The sequence below is a fragment of the Piliocolobus tephrosceles genome, chromosome 13 (assembly GCF_002776525.5).
Source record: "Piliocolobus tephrosceles isolate RC106 chromosome 13, ASM277652v3, whole genome shotgun sequence".
Lineage (NCBI taxonomy): Eukaryota > Metazoa > Chordata > Mammalia > Primates > Cercopithecidae > Piliocolobus > Piliocolobus tephrosceles.
In genome coordinates this window covers 106,798,504-106,816,718 of record NC_045446.1, presented here as the reverse complement: position 1 = coordinate 106,816,718, position 18,215 = coordinate 106,798,504, and the positions used below count along the sequence as shown (strand labels likewise).

The 18,215-nt window shown below is 45.2% G+C and overlaps 1 pseudogene; it reads left to right on the top strand.

Moving 5' to 3' along the window:
* Window positions 1-7,575: 7,575 nt before the first annotated feature.
* On the top strand, window positions 7,576-12,612 carry LOC111540261 (annotated as a pseudogene).
* The last annotated feature ends 5,603 nt before the right edge of the window (window positions 12,613-18,215 follow it).

Here is an 18,215-nt window from a genome sequence, read left to right as displayed (position 1 = left end):
TGTTACAGAGACAGAGAAACAGCTCTTTCTTTCGGTTTTTGTTTTGTTTTGTTTTTTGAGACACAGTCTCACTCTGTTGCCCAGGCTGGAGTGCAATGGTGTGATCTCAGCTCACTGCAAGCTCCGCCTCCCAGGCTCACGCCATTCTCTTGTCTCAACCTCCCAAGTAGCTGGGACTACAGGTGTCCGCCACCTCGCCCGGCTAATGTTTTGTATTTTTAGTAGAGACGGGGTTTCACCATGTTAGCCAGGATGGTCTCGATCTCCTGACCTTGTGATCTGCCTGCCTCAGCCTCCCAAAGTGCTGGGATTACAGTTGTGAGCCACCGCGCCCGGCCTTTTGTTTTTGTTTTGAGGAAGCATCTCACTCTGTTGCCCAGACTGGAGTGCAGTGGCATGAACTCAGCTCACTGCAACCTCCACTTCCCTGGTTCAAGTGCTTCTTATGCCTCAGCCTCCCAAGTAACTGGGACTGCAGGCACATGCCACCATGCCCAGCTAATATTTGTATTTTTAATAGAGATGACGTTTCACCATGTTGGCCAGGTGGGTCTTGAACTCCTGATCTCAAGAGATCCGCCTGCCTTGGCCTCCCAAAGTGCTAGGATTACAGGCATGAGCCACAGCACCTGGCCCAAGAAACAGATCTTTCAATGTCTAGACGAGACTTGTCTTTTCCATGTGCCCTGGATCTTCAGCTAAGGGGTTGAAATAGATTTGCGTTTGAGTAGCAATGACCACATTTCATTCTGATGACCAAGGCATTGGCTCTTGAAAAAGCCTATCATGGTTGGCTTCTTATTTCTCTAGAAGGAAGAGTCTCAGATGAAGTGCCCAGCCTTCCTACCAGTAAACTTCCTTAGACGCATCCCACCAGCTAGCCAGACGTACCCAGCCATACCTGAGTCATCTTCAATAGACGAGATGAGAGCTCTGATCCAACCCTGCACCTTGTGCTATCTTAAAGGTTTTTCATGTTTGTAAGCTTTATTTATCCTATAGGATCATAAGACACTTGAGATCAGAGGCCATGTTTTCTACTTCTTTTATGTTTGTAGCATTAGTGTAGCCCCAGAACTATCCTACCATGAAGCAAAACAAACCTAAGTAACCCTTTATAATTTAAAAAGTATTTTTGTAAGTATTGTCTCATTTAGTTTTCACAACAACTTTATTAGTTAGGTTATTATCTTCATCTTGCAAATGAGATCATCCAAGCTGTCCAACAACAACTTTATTAGTTAGGTTATTATCTTCATCTTGCAAATGAGATCATCCAAGCTGTCCAAGGTCACCAAGCCACTTAGTTGCGGAGCTGAGTCTTGAATCACCATTAACTCACTCAATGTTCAGGTCTCTTTCCATTACTCCACTGCGGCCAGCTTCAGGAACCAGCTATAATGCTTATACTCTAAAGCTAGCTGCTACCTTCCCTCTCTTCCCTCCTCATCTCCCAGATCTCAGCAGGAAATGTGAAAGAGGACTAAGAATAAGCCATTTTTATTTGTTTGTTTGTTTGTTTGTTTGTTTTTGTAAGATGGAGTCTCACTCTGCTGCCCAGGCTGGAGTTCTGTGGCTTGATCTCCGCTCATTGCAACCTCTACTTCCTGGGTTCAAGCAATTCTCCTGCCTCAGCCTCCCCAGTAGCTGGGATTATAGGAGCCTGCCACCATGCCCAGCTAATTTTTATATTTTTAGTAGACATGGAGTTTCACCATTTTGGCCAGGCTGGTCTTGAACTCCTGACCTCAGGAGATCAACCTGCAGTGGCCTCCCAAAGTGCTGGGATTACAGGCATAAGCCATTGCGCCTAGGCAATTCATTTTATTTCATCCTTATTCTTTCCATTTTCAACTTGCCTTCTTGTATGTGGTGCCTTTTCCTGCTTGTATCTGAGATTGTCTTATGGTCTAAATGTTTATGACACCCCCTACCACCCAAAATTCATATATTGAAGCCTTAACCCTCAATGTAATGGTATATGGAGATGGGGCCTTTCTTGGGGAGGTACTTAGGTTTAGATGAGGTCTTGAGGGTGGGGCCTTTATAATGTGATTAGTGTCCTTATAAGAAGAAGAGGAGAGACCAGAGCTCTCTTTCTCTGCTATGAAGATACAGCAAGATGCCTGTTGAGGGCCATCTGCAAGTCAGCAAGAAGGCCCTCACCAGGTAACTGAATTGGCCAGAACCATGATCTTGGACATCCCAGCTTCCAGAACTGTGAGAAATAAATTCCTGTTGTTTAAGTCCCCTGTGTGTTGTATTTTGTTTTGGCCACCTGAATTGACTAAGGCCTTGTTGCCCCTTCTTTTTTTACATTGACTCCCAGATCTCTAGCCTGTCATAGTCACAAAAAGGAGAGGATTCCTTGTTGCTGCTTTGGTATTGTGGTTTTTAGGCAATTTTTTCCCCACTTGCTTCGAAGGAAACAGTATAAAGGTAAGAGTGCTGACTTCATAAAGACAAAGTTAGCCGATGTAGCTCCAGATTCCAACTCTGCTATTTTTTGTGTGAGCTCAGCAAAGTCCTTTAATATCTATTGCCTTTGGACAGGTAGTTTCATCTCTCTGAGGCTGTTTTCTCGTCTGCAACATAAAGGGATGGAAAAACATGATCTAGAACGCTTTCAGGTGTAAAATGTTCTGATTTTGTTATTTTTATTTATCATTGTCATCATCATCATCATCATTATTATTTGAGATGGAGTCTCACTCTGTCACCAGGCTGCAGTGCAGTGGTGCCATCTTGGCTCACTGCAACCTCTGCCTCTTGGGTTCAGGCAATTCTCCCACCTCAGCCTCTCAAGTAGCTGGGATTACAGACACACATCACCATGCCTGGCTAATTTTTTTGTATTTTTTAGTACAGACAGGGTTTCGCCATGTTGGCCAGGCTGGTCTTGAACTCCTGACCTCGGATGATCCACCCGCCTCTGCCCCCCAAAGTGCTGAGATTACAGGTGTGAACCACTGCACCTGGCCATGATTTTATTGTTTTTAATTAACATCCTGCGTTCCTCTTCTCTTGCTTTCAGTGTCTCAGCTACCTAACATCCCTCCTTATCAGCCACCAATTCATGTATTCAGTCTGTCTGTCTTCCTAAGTTCTGATCATATATTTCATATTCTCAGATACTAAAGCTAGGCACCCTAAAATACACAAAGGCTCCCCGGGAAAGGGAATTTTTGCTACAGAATCAGCTACAGCACAATATTGTCTTGGTAAGGTTTTTCTTTGGTGGTGGTTGTTTTTTGAGACTAACTTCTCAAAGACAGGGAGTTTATTTCAGTGAATCTAGTCCATTTACACAGTGTAGGAGGTATTTATGGCTTGTTGGTCTATGTAACTTGAAGTCAAGCAGTCTGTTTTGTTTTGTTTTAGGTCTTTCCTTTATTCCACTATTTTTGGTGCACTGTGTACAGCTATGCTGTACTGTCTTCTATGGAAACCCTACTAACCATTTGCCATTATTATTTTAGCTTGGCTCCACCAGCAGTGGGAAGGTAAGGAAAAGCATATCATTCTAGGTTCTTCCCCAACTCATACTTCAAACCCCACTCTGGAAGAGATGTAATTAATCACCTCGCCTTAGGTCTGTCAGATACTCCGAACAGGTGATCTTGTAGCTGCATCTCTGAAGCTGTGAAACAGTGGCTTTAGCTGTATACATATTCAACTCTCACCCTCCGAGTCAACAGAGTACGAAGTAAACACACAGTTGCTGAAAATAACTTAGCCCATGAGACCAGCTCCAAAATGCGATTGCAATTGACAACAGTTGAGGTCTATCAACAAGGGATAGACAAGAAATAAGCATACATGACTACTGCCACTGAACCAGCTGGGCTGTTTATAACCATGAGGGATTCTTCAGGGACTCCAGGTTAGGACTGCAGGTTTTTTCAAGAATAAGTGGGATCAGCTGTATGGGCTATTTAAGGTATTGGAAATGGGCTGGGCACAGTGGCTCACGCCCGTAATCCCAGCATTTTGGGAGGCCAGCGTCGGGGCAGTGGGATGAAGTGGGGTGGGTGGGTGTGTGGATCACCTGAGGTTAGGAGTTCAAGACCAGCATGACCAACATGGCAAAACCCCATCTCTACTAAAAATACAAAAAAATTAGCTGGGTGTGGTAGTGCGCTCCTATAGTTCCAGCGACTTGAGAGGCTGAGGTGGGAGAATCGCTTAAACCTGGGAGTCGGACATTGCAGTGAGCCAAGATTGTACCACTACACTCCAGCCTGGGTGACACGGTGAGGTTCCATCTCAAAAAATAAAAATAAAAATAAAATAAAATGTTGAATATGGAGTGAGGCAGGTATCTTTGAGTGCTTTTGCTCAGTAAATTTGCTAAATGGGGAGGAATTTTCTTTCTTTCTCCTGCAAAAGGCTCTTTCCTAATATACTCCTCCATCCCTGTATTCTGTGCCCTTTAAATGAAACAGGTTCTATATGTCAGAAAGTAGTGCAGATTTTAATTCTCCTCACTGGCTTCCCTTGGTGCTAGGATGAAACACTTGATTATATATATACATATGTGTTGCCTAGGCGGGAGTGTGGTGACTATTCACAGATGCTATCGTAGTGCACTGTGGCTTCAAGTGATCCGCCTGCCTCAGCATTTTGAGTAGCTGGGACTATAGGCACACCACCATGCCTGGTTTTTGCTCCCGCTTTATTGAACTCTCTTTAGCTGGGTATCTATAGGGAAGGGAGAGAATTTCTTTCTTTTTTTTTTTTTTTTCTTTTTTGAGAGACTCTCGCTCTGTTACCAGGCTAGAGTGCAGTGGCGTGATCTTGGATCACTGCAACCTCTACCTCCCGTGTTCAAATGATTCTCCTACCTCAGTCTCCTGAGTAGCTGGGACTACAGGCGTGTGCCACCACACCTAGCTAATTTTTTTTTTTTTTTTGTATTTTTAGTAGAGACCGGTTTCACCATGTTGGCCAGGCTGGTCTTGAACTCCTGGCCTCAAGCAATTCACCTGCCTCAGTTTTATAAATAAAAAATGTTAATGCCTTTTTTGAGATAGAATTCACATACCATAAACTTCATGCACTTAAGTGTACAATGTAATGGTTTCAGTATATTCCCAAACTGTGTAGTCATCACCATGATCTAAATTTCCAACATTTTCATCACCCCAAATGAAATGCTATATCCATTAGTAATCATTCCCCATCCTCCTCTACCCTTCAATCCTTCTAGCCCTAGGCAAACGCTAATCTACCTTCTGTTGTTATAGATTTGCCTATTCTGAACATGTCATATAAATAAAATAATACAAAATATGACTTTTACATCTGGTTTCAGTCAATTATGGTAACATTTTTAAGGTTCGGCCCCATGATAGGATCAGTATTCATTTCTTTCTTTTTTTTTTTTTTTGAGACAGAGTCTCACTCTGTTGCCCAGGCTGGAGTGCAGTGGCACGATGTCAGCTCACTGCAACCTCCGCCTCCAGGGTTCAGGCGATTCTCCTGCCTCAGCCTCCCAAGTAGCTGGGATTACAGGTGTGCACCATCACACCTGGCTAATTTTTGCATTTTTAGTAGAGACAGGGTTTCACCATGTTGGCCAGGCTGGTCTCCAATTCCTGACTTCAGGTGATCTGCCTGCCTCGGACCCCCAAAGTGTGGGATTGCAGGCATGAGCCACCGCACCCAGCCCGCAGCATTGATATTCACTTCTTTCTTTCTTTCTTTCTTTTTTTTTTAATTTGTTTTTTGGAGATGGAGTCTTGCTTTGTCACCCAGGCTGGAGTGCAGTGGCAGGACCTCTGCTCACTGCAACCTCTGCCTCCCAGGTTCAAGCAATTCTCCTGCCTCAGCCTCCTAAGTAGCTGGGAATACAGGCGCATGCCACCAAATCCAGATAATTTTTTGTATTTTAATAGAGACAGGATTTCACCGTGTTGCCCAGGCTGGTTTCGAACTTTTGACCTCGGGTGATCCACCTGCCTTGGCCTTCCGAAGTGCTGGGATTACAGGCATGAGCCATGGTGCCAGGCCTTTTACAATTTTTTTGTTAGAGATAGTCTTACTTTGTTGTCCAGGTTGGCCTCATACTTCCGGCTTCAAGCAATCCTCCTGCCTTGGCCCCCCAAAATGCTAGGATTACAGGAGTAAGTCACCATACATGGCCTTTGTTCTTCTTCTTTTTTTTTTTAGATGGAGTTTCGCTCTTGTCCAGACTGGAATGCAATAGTGTGATCCTGGCTCACTGCAACCTCCGCCTCCCAGGTTAAAGCGATTCTCCTGCCTTAGGCTCCCGAGTAGCTGGGATTACAGGCATCCACCATCACACCAAGCTAATTTTTTGTTTAGTAGAGACAGAGTTTCACCAGGTAGGCCAGGCTAGTCTCAAACTCCTGACCTCAGGTGATCCACCCGTCTCGGCCTCCCAAAGTGCTGGGATTACAGGCGTGAGCCACCATGCCCGGCTGGCCTAATTTGTTTTGTTTCTTTTTTAAAGATTATTTGAGCTAGTGTGGGTCCTTTATGTTTTCATATGATTTTTAGCATCAACTTGCCAATTTCTGCAAAAAAAGCCAATTAGATTTTTGTTAGGAATTGCATTGAATTTGTAGATCAATTTGAGGAGTACTGCTATATTAATATTACGTCTTTCAAGCCATGAACACAGGGTGTTTTTCCATTTATTTAGATCTTCTTTAATTTATTTAACAATGTTTTGTTCAACTGTTCAGTGGGCAAGTTTTTTTTTTTTTTTTTTTTTTGAGAGTCTCGCTCTTGTTTTCCAGGCTGGAGTGCAATGGTATGATCACAGCTCACTGCAATCTCCACCTCCAGGGTTCAAGTGATTTTCCCACCTCAGCTCCCAAGTAGCTGGGATTACAGGCACACGTCACCATGCCCAGCTAATTTTTTTGTATTTTTAATAGAGTCGGGGTTTTGCCACATTGGCCAGGCTGGTCTTGAACTCCTGACCTCAGGTGATTCACTCACCTCGGCCTCCCAAAGTGCTGGGATTACAGGCATGAGCCACCATGCCCCGCCTAGTGTACAAGTTTTATATGTCTTTTGTTAAATGTATATCTACACCTTTTCTTTTTTATGTTATACATGGACTTGTTTTCTTTTCTTTTCTGTTTTTTTTTTTTTTTTTTGAGATGGAGTCTTGCTCTGTCGCCAGGCTGGAGTGCAGTGGCGCGATCTTGGCTCCTGGGTTCAAGCAATTCTCCTGCCTCAACCTCCAGATTAGCTGGGACTACAGGTGTGCACCACCACGCCCAGATAATCTTTGTATTTTTAGTAGAGACGGGGCTTCACCATGTTGGCAAAGATGGTCTCCATCTCTTGAACTCATGATCCTCCCGCCTCAGCCTCCCAAAATGTTGGGATTATAGGCATGAGCCACTGCACCCAGCCAGACTTGTTTTCTTAATTTAATTCTCAGAATTTTCATTGCTGGCATATAGAAATTTTCATTGCTTGTATATAAAAACATAATTAATTTTTGTTATATTGGTCTTATAGCTTACAACTTTGCTGAACTTACTTATTAGTTCAAGTGGTCTTTTAGTGTATTCCTTAGGGTTTTTCACATATCAGATGACACAGGTTAAGGATGTGCATTGGTTGTGGCTGAGCGGGTTGCAGAAAACTGCTGCCTGCATGAAGAAAGTCTCCCCTGCCTTCCCTTTTCTGATCATCACCAGCCCTGGAGCTCACCAGCATGTCTGTGGTACATACCACCTAATCAATCACAGACCAGGTGACCACAGAGAGCCCAATCAGTTCAGCAACAAGTACATCCAGCAGACCAAGCCCCTCACCCTGGAGCACACCATCAAATTGTATCCTATTATCAATTACATCTTTTTTTTTTTTTTTTTTTTGAGACGGAGTCTTGCTCTGTCGCCCAGGCTGGAGTGCAGTGGCCGGATCTCAGCTCTCTGCAAGCTCCGCCTCCCAGATTTACGCCATTCTCCTGCCTCAGCCTCCGGAGTAGCTGGGACTACAGGCGCCCGCCACCTCGCCCGGCTAGTTTTTTGTATTTTTAGTAGAGACGGGGTTTCACCGTGTTAGCCAGGGTGGTCTCGATCTCCTGACCTCGTGATCCACCCGTCTCGGCCTCCCAAAGTGCTGGGATTACAGGCTTGAGCCACCGCGCCCGGCTTTTTTTTTTTTTTTTTTTTTTTTTTTGAAAGACAGAGTCTTGTTCTGTTGCTCAGGCTGGAATGCAGTGGCACAATTTCAGTTCACTGCAACCTCTGCCTCCCGGGTTCAAGCGATTGTCCCACCTCAGCCTCCCAGCTAGCTGAAACTACAGGTGTGTGCCACCACACCTGGCTAATTTTTGTAGAGATGGGGTTTCGCCATGTTGACCAAGCAGGTCTTGAACTCCTGACCTCAAGTGACCTCCCCACCTCAGCCTCCCAAAGTGATGGGATTACAGGCGTGAGTCACTGTGCCTGGCCATCAATTATACTTTTGGTACAAAAGAGCCCCTCCATGAAAAAGACAGCTCTGTCTCAGCCAGATTTCAGCAAATGAGGGAAGAATTGGATAAAATTTGAATGAGGAGTAACATAGAAGGGGATTCTGATTGTTTACAAGCACTGGTGTGGCTACTCTATGTATTACTGCTACTGCTGGGAGCAACTTCAAGTTGGTGAAGGCCAGGCGGTAGGTTAAGGCCAGGTTGGTGAAGGCCCTGGTGGTAGGCCAGGCACTGTGGCTCACGTCTGTAATCCCAGCACTTTGGGAGTCCGGAGCAGGTAGATAGCTTGAGGTCAAGAGTTCGAAACCAGCCTGGCCAACATGGTGAAATCCCATCTCTAGTAAAAATATAAAATTATCTGGGTGTGGTGGCATGTTCCTGTAATCCCAGCTACTCGGGAGGCTGAGGCAGGAGAATCGCTTGAACCTGGGAGGCAGAGGTTGCAGTGGCAGAGATTGCACCACTGCACTCCCTGGGTGACAGAGCAAGACTCTGTCTCAGAAAAAATATATACATATATGTGTGTGTGTGTGTGTGTGTGTGTGTGTGTATATATATATATATATATAGCCTGATGGTGCACTTAACCCAGGAGAAGATGAAGTTGAAGGACTAAAATGCTTAATGACTGGGATACTGGGTCATCGAGATGGAGTTCTGAAAGATGCAAGACTGAGTCATTGATGACTGCATTGGTAACTGGTGGAGACCAAATTTTGAACCTCCTTAATATCCATATATTCCTGCATATATCACAAAGCCTAAGGGACATAAGAAGTTGTTTCTGGCTCAACTTCAAGAAAAAACCTTGTTTGCAGTCTCTAAAAATTACAAGCTCATAGCTGCACCATTGTTTGAATTGCGTAACAATGCACTAGGGTATGGACATATCATTTGCAGTCTCCCTCAGCTGTTGAGCAGTTTCAAGTTTACATACAACGGAATTCCTGTGCAATGGAGAAGTAAAAGAAGCCATTTTCGTGAACACAGCTAATATCTAATGTGATATTTCTATCACATTAGAATAATAAATGTGATAGAAAAGATTTTTGGGCTGGGCATGGTGACCCACACCTGTAATCCCAGTATTTTGGGAGTCTGGGGCAGGATAACTGCTTGAGCCCAGGAGTTCTAGACCAAGCCTGGGCAACAAAGTAAGACTTTGTCTCTACACACACACACACATTAGCCAAGTGTGGTGGTATGCACCTGTGGTCCCAGTTATTCAGGAGGCTGAGGCAGGAGAATTGATTGAACCTAGGAGGTTAAGTTACAGTGAGCCATGTTCATGCCACTGCACTCTAGCCTGGGTGACAGAGAGAGATGGTGTCTCAAAATAAGTTTTTTTTGTTTTATTTCTTTCCTTATCTGTAAATTGCCACCTATTTTCTTTCTCTCTTTTTCTTTTTCTTTTCTTTTATTGAGACGGAGTCTCATTCTGTCACCCAGTCTGGAGTGCAGTGGCACGATCTCAGCTCACTGCAACCTCTGCCTCCCAGGTTCAAGCAATTCTCCTGCCTCAGCCTCCTGAGTAGATGGGACTACAGGCATCTGCTACCACACCCGGCCTGCCACCTATTTTCTACTGTTTAAATTGTAAAATTAATATAAAGAACTAGATAGTGGGGTAAATAAATATAATAATGCTTACTTACTTTTGGTTCTACTCATACTTTTTTTATATAACATTCAAGAAAATGGACTTGGGTAACAACAGAAAGATCATGTCATATACAAACAGAGATTGTTTAATTTTTACTTCCTAATTTGAATTTTTTTTTTTTTTTTTTTTGAGACAGGGTCTCACTCTGTCCCCCAGGCTGGAGTGCAATTGTGTGATCTTGGCTCACTGCCACCTCTGCTTCCTGGGCTCAAGGGATCCTCCCACCTCAGTTTCCCAAGTAGCTGGGACAACAGGCACATGCCACCACACCTGACTAATTTTTTGTATTTTTGGTGGAGATGGGGTTTCGCCATGTTGCCCAGACTGGTCTTGAACTCCTGGGCTCAAGCTGTCTGCCCACCTTGGCCTCCCGAAGTGCTGGGATTACAGGCAAGAGCCACTGCACCCGGCCAACTTTATCTATTTTTCTTGCCTAATTGCCCTTTCTAGAACCTCCAGGACCATGTTGAATAGAACTGGCAAGAGTGGGCAGACAGTTTTTTATTGTTGTTGTTGTTGTTGTTTGAGACGGAGTCTCACTCTGTCGCCCAGGCTGAAGTGCAGTGGCACAATCTCAACTCTGTGCAACCTCTGCCTCCTGGGTTCAAGTGGTTCTCTGCCTCAGCCTCCCAAGTAGCTGAAATTATAGGCGCCTGCCCCCATGCCCGGCTAATTTTTGTATTTTTAGTAAAGATGGGGTTTCACCATGTTGGCCAGGCTGGTTTTGAACTCCTGACCTTGTGATCCATCCACCTCAGCCTCCCGAAGTGCTGGGATTACAGGCGTGAGCCACCGTGCCTGGCCCAGACACTTTTTAAGAGGCCTGCACTCCAGCCTGGGCGACAAAGCGAGACTCCGTTTCAAAAAAAAAAAAAGGCTTTATTTTACCTAGACTTGTTAGAAAGGATCTAATAAATAATGGCAGACAAAAAAATAAAGCTTCCTACCTGTCTTGGGGACAGAAAGAGAGTCAACTACCCTTTTGGGGAAATCATTATTATTTTGAGATGGAGCGTCCCTCTGTCACCCAGGCTGGAGTGCAATGGCGCAATCTTGGCTCACCACAACCTCTGCTTCCCGAGTTAAAGCTATTCTCCTGTGTCAGCCTCCTGAGTAGCTGGGATTACAGGCATATGCCACCATGCTCAGCTAATTTTTTAGTTTTTAGTAGAGACAGGGTTTCACCATATTGGTGAGGCTAGTCTCTAACTCCTGACCTCAGGCGATCCACCTGCCTCAGGCTTCCAATGTGTTGGGATTACAGGTGTGAGCCACCTCACCCAGACAGGGAAATTATTTTTAGCTTTTATGCAGCTTAAGGGTCATTTTTTTTTTTTTTTGAGACAGGTTTTTTAAATATTAGGTTCGTTGATGTACATGGCGTATGTCTTCTTTTAGGTTTTTCAGTGACGTTTTGTATTCTTCTCCATAAAACTTTTACATTTATACAATTTTTTTTCAGGCACAATATTATGTGCTGCATATAGAGTTGCAGACTAAACAGATATGGTTCCTGACTCTTTGGGGATTGCAGTCTAGTTAGACTGACAGCCATACACGAAATGCAAGTTCCACTTAAAAATGCTACAATAGGCCAGGCATGGTGGGCTCATGCCTGTAATCCCAGCACTTTGGGAGGCTAAGGCGGGTGGATCACCTGAGGTCGGGAGTTCGAGACCAACCTGACAAACATGGAGAAACCTCATCTCTACTAAAAATACAAAATTAGCCAGGCATGGTGGCGCACACCTATAATCCCAGCTACTTGGGAGGCTGAGGCAGGAGAATCGCTTGAACCTGGGAGGCGGAGGTCGTGGTGAGCCAAGATTGCACCATTGCACTCCATCCTGGGCAACAAGAGTGATACTTCATCTCAAAAAATAAAAAAGTAAAAAATAAGCTACAGTAGATTAATAATTATAATAATTTTAGCAGTCTTTTTACAGAGCACCGATTTTGTACCAAGCACTATTGTAAGTACTTCATATATAGTAATTTATTTAATCCTTCCAACATTCCTATGATATAGGTTTTATTATTATTATTTTTGACACGGAGTTTTGCTCTTGTTGCCTAGGCTGGACTGCAATGGCTCGATCTCAGCTCACCGCAATGTTCTACCTCCCGGGTTCAAGTGATTGTCCTGCCTCAGCCTCCTGAGTAGCTGGGATTACAGGCATGCGCCACCATGCCCAGCTAATTTTGTATTTTTAGTAGAGACAGGGTTTCTCCATGTTGGTCAGGCTGGTCTCGAACTCCTGACCTTAAGTGATTTGTCCGCCTCAACCTCCCAAAGTGCTGGGAATACAGGCGTGAGCCACCATGCCTGGCCCATGCTTGGAAGTTATCGGAAAAAAAATCTTAGGGAACTCAAAGCTGTTTCTAAAGTTGGTATGACCTGTAAGTGTAGAATATCTGATACCTACTCTGGTTTCCACAACCAGCTTTGGTGGAAATTGACTTGATTGCCTACGGGATCTAGAATTGGGTGGGAGGCCCGCACCACATGGCTCAAATCCTATTACCCTACCTCGTCATATCCTTCCCACTTTTTTTTTTTTTTAAGAGATGGTGTCTCTGGCCAGGCACGGTGGTTCACTCCTGCAGTCTTAGCACTTTGGGAGACCAGTGTTTTCACTGGACGTGCAGAGTTGCATCACAGTTGTCGGTTTGCCTGAGCTCAGTAATTCCAGACCAGCTTGGGCAATATGGTGAAACCCCATCTCTACTAAAATACAAAAAATTACCCGGGCATGGTGGTGCACACCCATAGTCTCAGCTACTCAGGAGGCTAAAGTGGAAGAATCACTTGAACCCAGGAGTCGGAGGTTGCAGTGAGCCCAGATTGCGCCATTGCACTCCAGCCTGCATGGCAGAGCAAGATTCCATCTCAAAAAAAAAAAAAAAAAGAGAGAGAGAGAGAGATGGTGTCTCACTCCATTATCCAGGCTAGAGTGCAGTACAGTGGCTGTTCAGAGGGTGCGATCATAGTGTACTACAGCCCTGAACTCCTGAGCAAGCAATCCTCCTGTGTCAGCCTCCCAAGTAGGGACTATAGTTGTGTGCTACTCTCGGGGCTCCTGCCCTTATTTTTAACTTATAATTTAACTAAATGGGGCCAGGCGTGGTGGCTCAGGCCTGTAATCCCAGCACTTTGGGAGGCCAAGGTAGGCGGATCATCTGAGTTCTGGAGTTTGAGACCAGCCTGGCCAACATGGCAAAACCCCATCTCTGCTAAAAATACTACAAAACAATTAGCCAGGCATGGTGGCACATGCTTGTAATCCCAGCTACTCGGGAGGCTGAGACACTAGAATCACTTGAACCCGGAGGCAGAAGTTGCAGTGAGCCGAGATTGTGCCACCATACTTCAAACTGGATGACAGAGTGATATTGTCTCAAAACATAAATAAATGAAATAATAAATAAATAAATTAGAACATTTTAGTTTCATTTTGGAAAACAATTAAAAGTCATATATGAGTGTTTCATTTCTTTTTTTTTTTTTTTTTTTGAAGCAGAGTTTCGCTCTTGTCACTCAGGCTGGAGTGCAATGGCGCGATCTTGGCTTACTGAAACCTCTGCCTCCCAGGTTCAAGCGATTCTCTTGCCTCAGCCTTCTGAGTAGCTGGGATTACAGGTGCCCACCATCATCCCTGGCTAATGTTTGTATTTTTAGTAGAGGTGGGGTTTCACCATGTTGACCAGGCTGGTCTTGAACTCCTGACCTCAGGTGATCCACCCGTCTTTACCTCCCAAAGTGCTGGGGTTACAGGTGTGAGCCACCAAACCCGGCCGAGTGTTTTTTACTGCTTAAAAACAGATTATTGCACAGCACATACACATGGTATACATATCATTTGTTGTTTTTTACATATATTGAATAAATTTTAGGGGGAAAATGCCACTGGAATTGAATCTTTCTTTCCCACAGAGTTCCTATAGACTTCTCACAAAGCACTTGCATTCTGCGGAAAGTTTGGGAGTGCACACAATTTGTTAAGCAGATTGTTACATAGCCATTATATAAGTATTTTAGTATTTTTCATATACATGCTTTAAATTTTATTTTAAAAAGGCACTGCTATAATTTTTTGAACAGACCACAGACACTACTATACTCTAACGTTTGGAAAGACAACTGGCTTTGGAGATCGGCAGCCTTGGAATTACATCTCAGCTTCACCACTTACTGACTATAGGAGCCAATCATCAGATAGATAAAGTAAGTTGATCATCTATAAAGTAGGGATAATAAGGCCGGGCGCGGTGGCTCAAGCCTGTAATCCCAGCACTTTGGGAGGCCGAGACGGGCGGATCACGAGGTCAGGAGATCGAGACCATCCTGGCTAACACTGTGAAACCCCGTCTCTACTAAAAAATACAAAAAACTAGCCGGGCGACGTGGCGGGCGCCTGTAGTCCCAGCTACTCGGGAGGCTGAGGCAGGAGAATGGCGTGAACCCGGGAGGCGGAGCTTGCAGTGAGCTGAGATCCGGCCACTGCACTCCAGCCCAGGGGACAGAGGGAGACTCCGTCTCAAAAAAAAAAAAAAAAAAAAAAAAAAAAAGTAGGGATAATAACTACTTTATGAAGTTTGAGAGTAAGAATGTTTTCACTGGACATGCACAGTTGCATCACAAATACAAATATATCCACATTCCACAGATTGAACTATGCAGGTTTAATAAACCAAATCAAAACATTTAAAACCATAACTTTCTTTTAACTCTGAAGTTAATCCATTTTCACAGCCCTAATTCTATTCTCAATCATTCCTAATCTTGTGAAAGTGATTTGGAAACCAGTATGTTATTGTTTACCTGCTTTTGGAATTTAGAGGGAGGATGTACCAGGCTCTAATCTAGGTCCCTTTACATATTTATAAGTTCATTCTCCTAACAACCTCATTAGGTAGGAGTGATTTTCCAGAGAAGATAACAGACCTGGCTCTTAAATGTGCCAAGTGAATGAAATTATTTTTTAAATAAAAATAAATGGAAATAACTTCATCCTTAAACTTTTTTTTTTTTTTTTTTTTTTTTGAGATGGAGTCTCGCTCTGTCACCCAGGCTGGAGTGCAGTGGCTGGATCTCAGCTCACTGGAAGCTCCACCTCCCGGGTTCACGCCATTCTCCTGCCTCAGCCTCCCGAGTAGCTGGGACTACAAGCGCCCGCCACCTCGCCCGGCTAGTTTTTTTTTATATTTTTAGTAGAGACGGGGTTTCACCGTGTTAGCCAGGATGGTCTCGATCTCCTGACCTCGTGATCCGCCCGTCTCGGCCTCCCAAAGTGCTGGGATTACAGGCTTGAGCCACCGCGCCCGGCCTTTTTGTTTTTTTAAAGTGAAGTTTTGCTCTTGTTGCCCAGGTTGGAGTGCAATGGCACAATCTCAGCTCACTGCAACCTCCACCTCCCCGGTTCAAGCAATTCTCCTGCCTCAGCCTCTTGAGTAGCTGGAATTACAGGCACGCACCACCACGCCTGGCTAATTTTTTGTATTTTTAGTAGGGACAGGGTTTCACCATGTTGGACAGGCTGGTCTTGAACTCCTGACCTCAGGTGATCCGCCTGCCTCGGCCTCCCAAAGTGCTGCGATTACAGGTGTGAGCCACCATGCCTGGTCAAAAAAATTTTTTTTAATACAAGTGTGGTGGTGTATGCCTATTCCCAGCTACTCAGGAGGCTTAAGTGGGAAGGTAGCTTGAGTTCAGGAGCTAGAGGCTTCAGGGAGCTATGACTGCACTAATGCACTCTAGCCTGGGCAACAGGGCAAGACTCCATCTCAAAAAAAAAAAAAAAAAAGGCAGGCGTGGTGGCTCATGCCTGTAATCCTAGCACTTTGGGAGGCCAAGGCGGGTAGATCATTTGAGGTCAGGAGTTTGAGACCAGCCTGGCTAACATGGTGAAAACCACACCTGTCTCTACTAAAAATACAAAAATTAGCTGGGCATGGTGGCGCACGCCTGTGATCCCAGCTACTTGGGAGGCTGAGGCAGGAGAATCACTTGAACTCCAGAGGTGGAGGTGGAAGTGAGCTGAGATCACGTCACTGCACTCCAGCCTGGATGACAGAGCCAGATTCCATCTCAAAACACACACACACACACACACACACACACACACACACACACACACACAGAGCACGTGGACTGTTAAGCCTAAAACACAATTGTAAGCCTACCCCACTGTACTTTCTTTCTTTTTTTTTTTCTGTGAGGCGGAGTCTCACTCTGTCGCCCAGGCTGGAGTGTAGTGGCGCCATCTCGGCTCACTGCAGCCTCCACCTTCCGGGGTCAAGCTATTCTTCTGCCTCAGCCTCCTGAGTAGCTGGGATTACAGGCGCATGCCACCACGCCTGGCTAATTTTTGTATTTTTAGTATTGTATTTTTAGTACAGACGGGGTTTCACCATGTTCGTCAGGCTGATCTCGAACTCCTGACCTCGTGATCCACCCGCCTCGGTTTCCCAAAGTGCTGGGTTTACAGGCGTGAGCCATCGTGCCTGGCCCCCACTATACTTTGTATTCGGCCACAAAGAAATCTAGCTTCCTGGAGCCAGCTTCCATTCGGATTCCAGCTTTCTGGCTCCTACACGAGTTTGTGGTTTTCAATGGCCTACAGTTTAAATAGAAAGGACTAGAAAGCCTTAGCAGAAAAGGGAGCATTCTTTATGCATCATGTAGTTTAGGACTTCAACCAGAAGGTGTCTCTGCAGCCAAGGGATCGGAATCTGTCCTCAAGAAACAGAAGATTGGATTTTCTGGTTTGAGAAAAATTGTGGCAGGAATGAAGCAAACAAAGGTAGGTCAGCTACCTACAGAAACCAATCCCAATAGTATAAATTGTTCTTAGCTAACAGCTGAAAAGGCTGGTAGAAAACTTAAGCAAAACCCACTTTTTTTTTTTTTTTTTTTGGCGACAGGGTATCACTTTGTGGCCCAGGCTGGAGTGCAGTAGTGGATGGCTCACAGCAGCTTTGACCTCCTGGACTCAAGTAATTCTCCCACATCAGCCTCCCAAGTAGCTGGGCCACAGGCGTGCACCACCATGCCTGGCTAATTTTTTTTTTTTTCTTTTTTTTTTTTGAGATGGAGTATCACTCTGTCGCCCAGGGTGGAGTACAGTGGCGCAATCTCAACTCACTGCAACCTCCACCTCCTGGGTTCAAGCGATTCTCCTGCCTCAGCCTCCCGAGTACCTGGGATTACAGGTGCGTGCCACTATGCCCAGCTACTTTTTTGTATTTTTAGTAGGGATGGGGGGTTCACTGTGTTAGCCAGGATGGTCTTGATCTTCTGACCTCACGATCTGCCCGCCCGCCACGGGTTCCCAAAGTGCTGGGATTACAGGCATGAGCCACCCTGCCCAGCCTCCTGGCTAATTTTTTTTTTCTTTCTTTTTTTTTTTTTTGAGATGGAGTCTCGCTCTGTTACCCAGGCTGGAGTGCAGTGGCGTGATCTCTGCTCACTGCAAGCTCCGCCTCCCGGATTCACGCCATTCTCCTGCCTCAGCCTCCCGAGTAGCTGGGACTACAGGCGCCCGACACCAGGCCCGGCTAATTTTTTGTATTTTTAGTAGAGACAGGGTTTCACCGTGTTAGCCAGGATGGTCTCGATCTCCTGACCTCGTGATCCACCCACCTCGGCCTCCCAAAGTGCTGGGATTACAGGCTTGAGCCACCGTGCCTGGCCCCTCCTGGCTAATTTTTAAATTTTTTTGTAGAGATGGGGTTTCACTATGTTGCCCAGGTTGGTCTTGAATTCCTGGGCTCATGCTGTCCTCTCACCTTGGTCTCACGGAGTGTTGGGATTACAGGAGTGAGCCACTGTGCTTGGCTCAAAACTAACCCTTAATGCAAGGAAGCTGCTTTAAAAGCAGAGCATCTGTCCTGCCACCTAAACACACACAAGGCTGTGTGAAGGTGAGCTTTAAAAACTGAGAGGTGGCCGGGTGCGGTGGCTCAAGCCTGTAATCCCAGCACTTTGGGAGGCCGAGACGGGCGGATCATGAGGTCAGGAGATCGAGACCATCCTGGCTAACACGGTGAAACCCCGTCTCTACTAAAAAATACAAAAAACCAGCC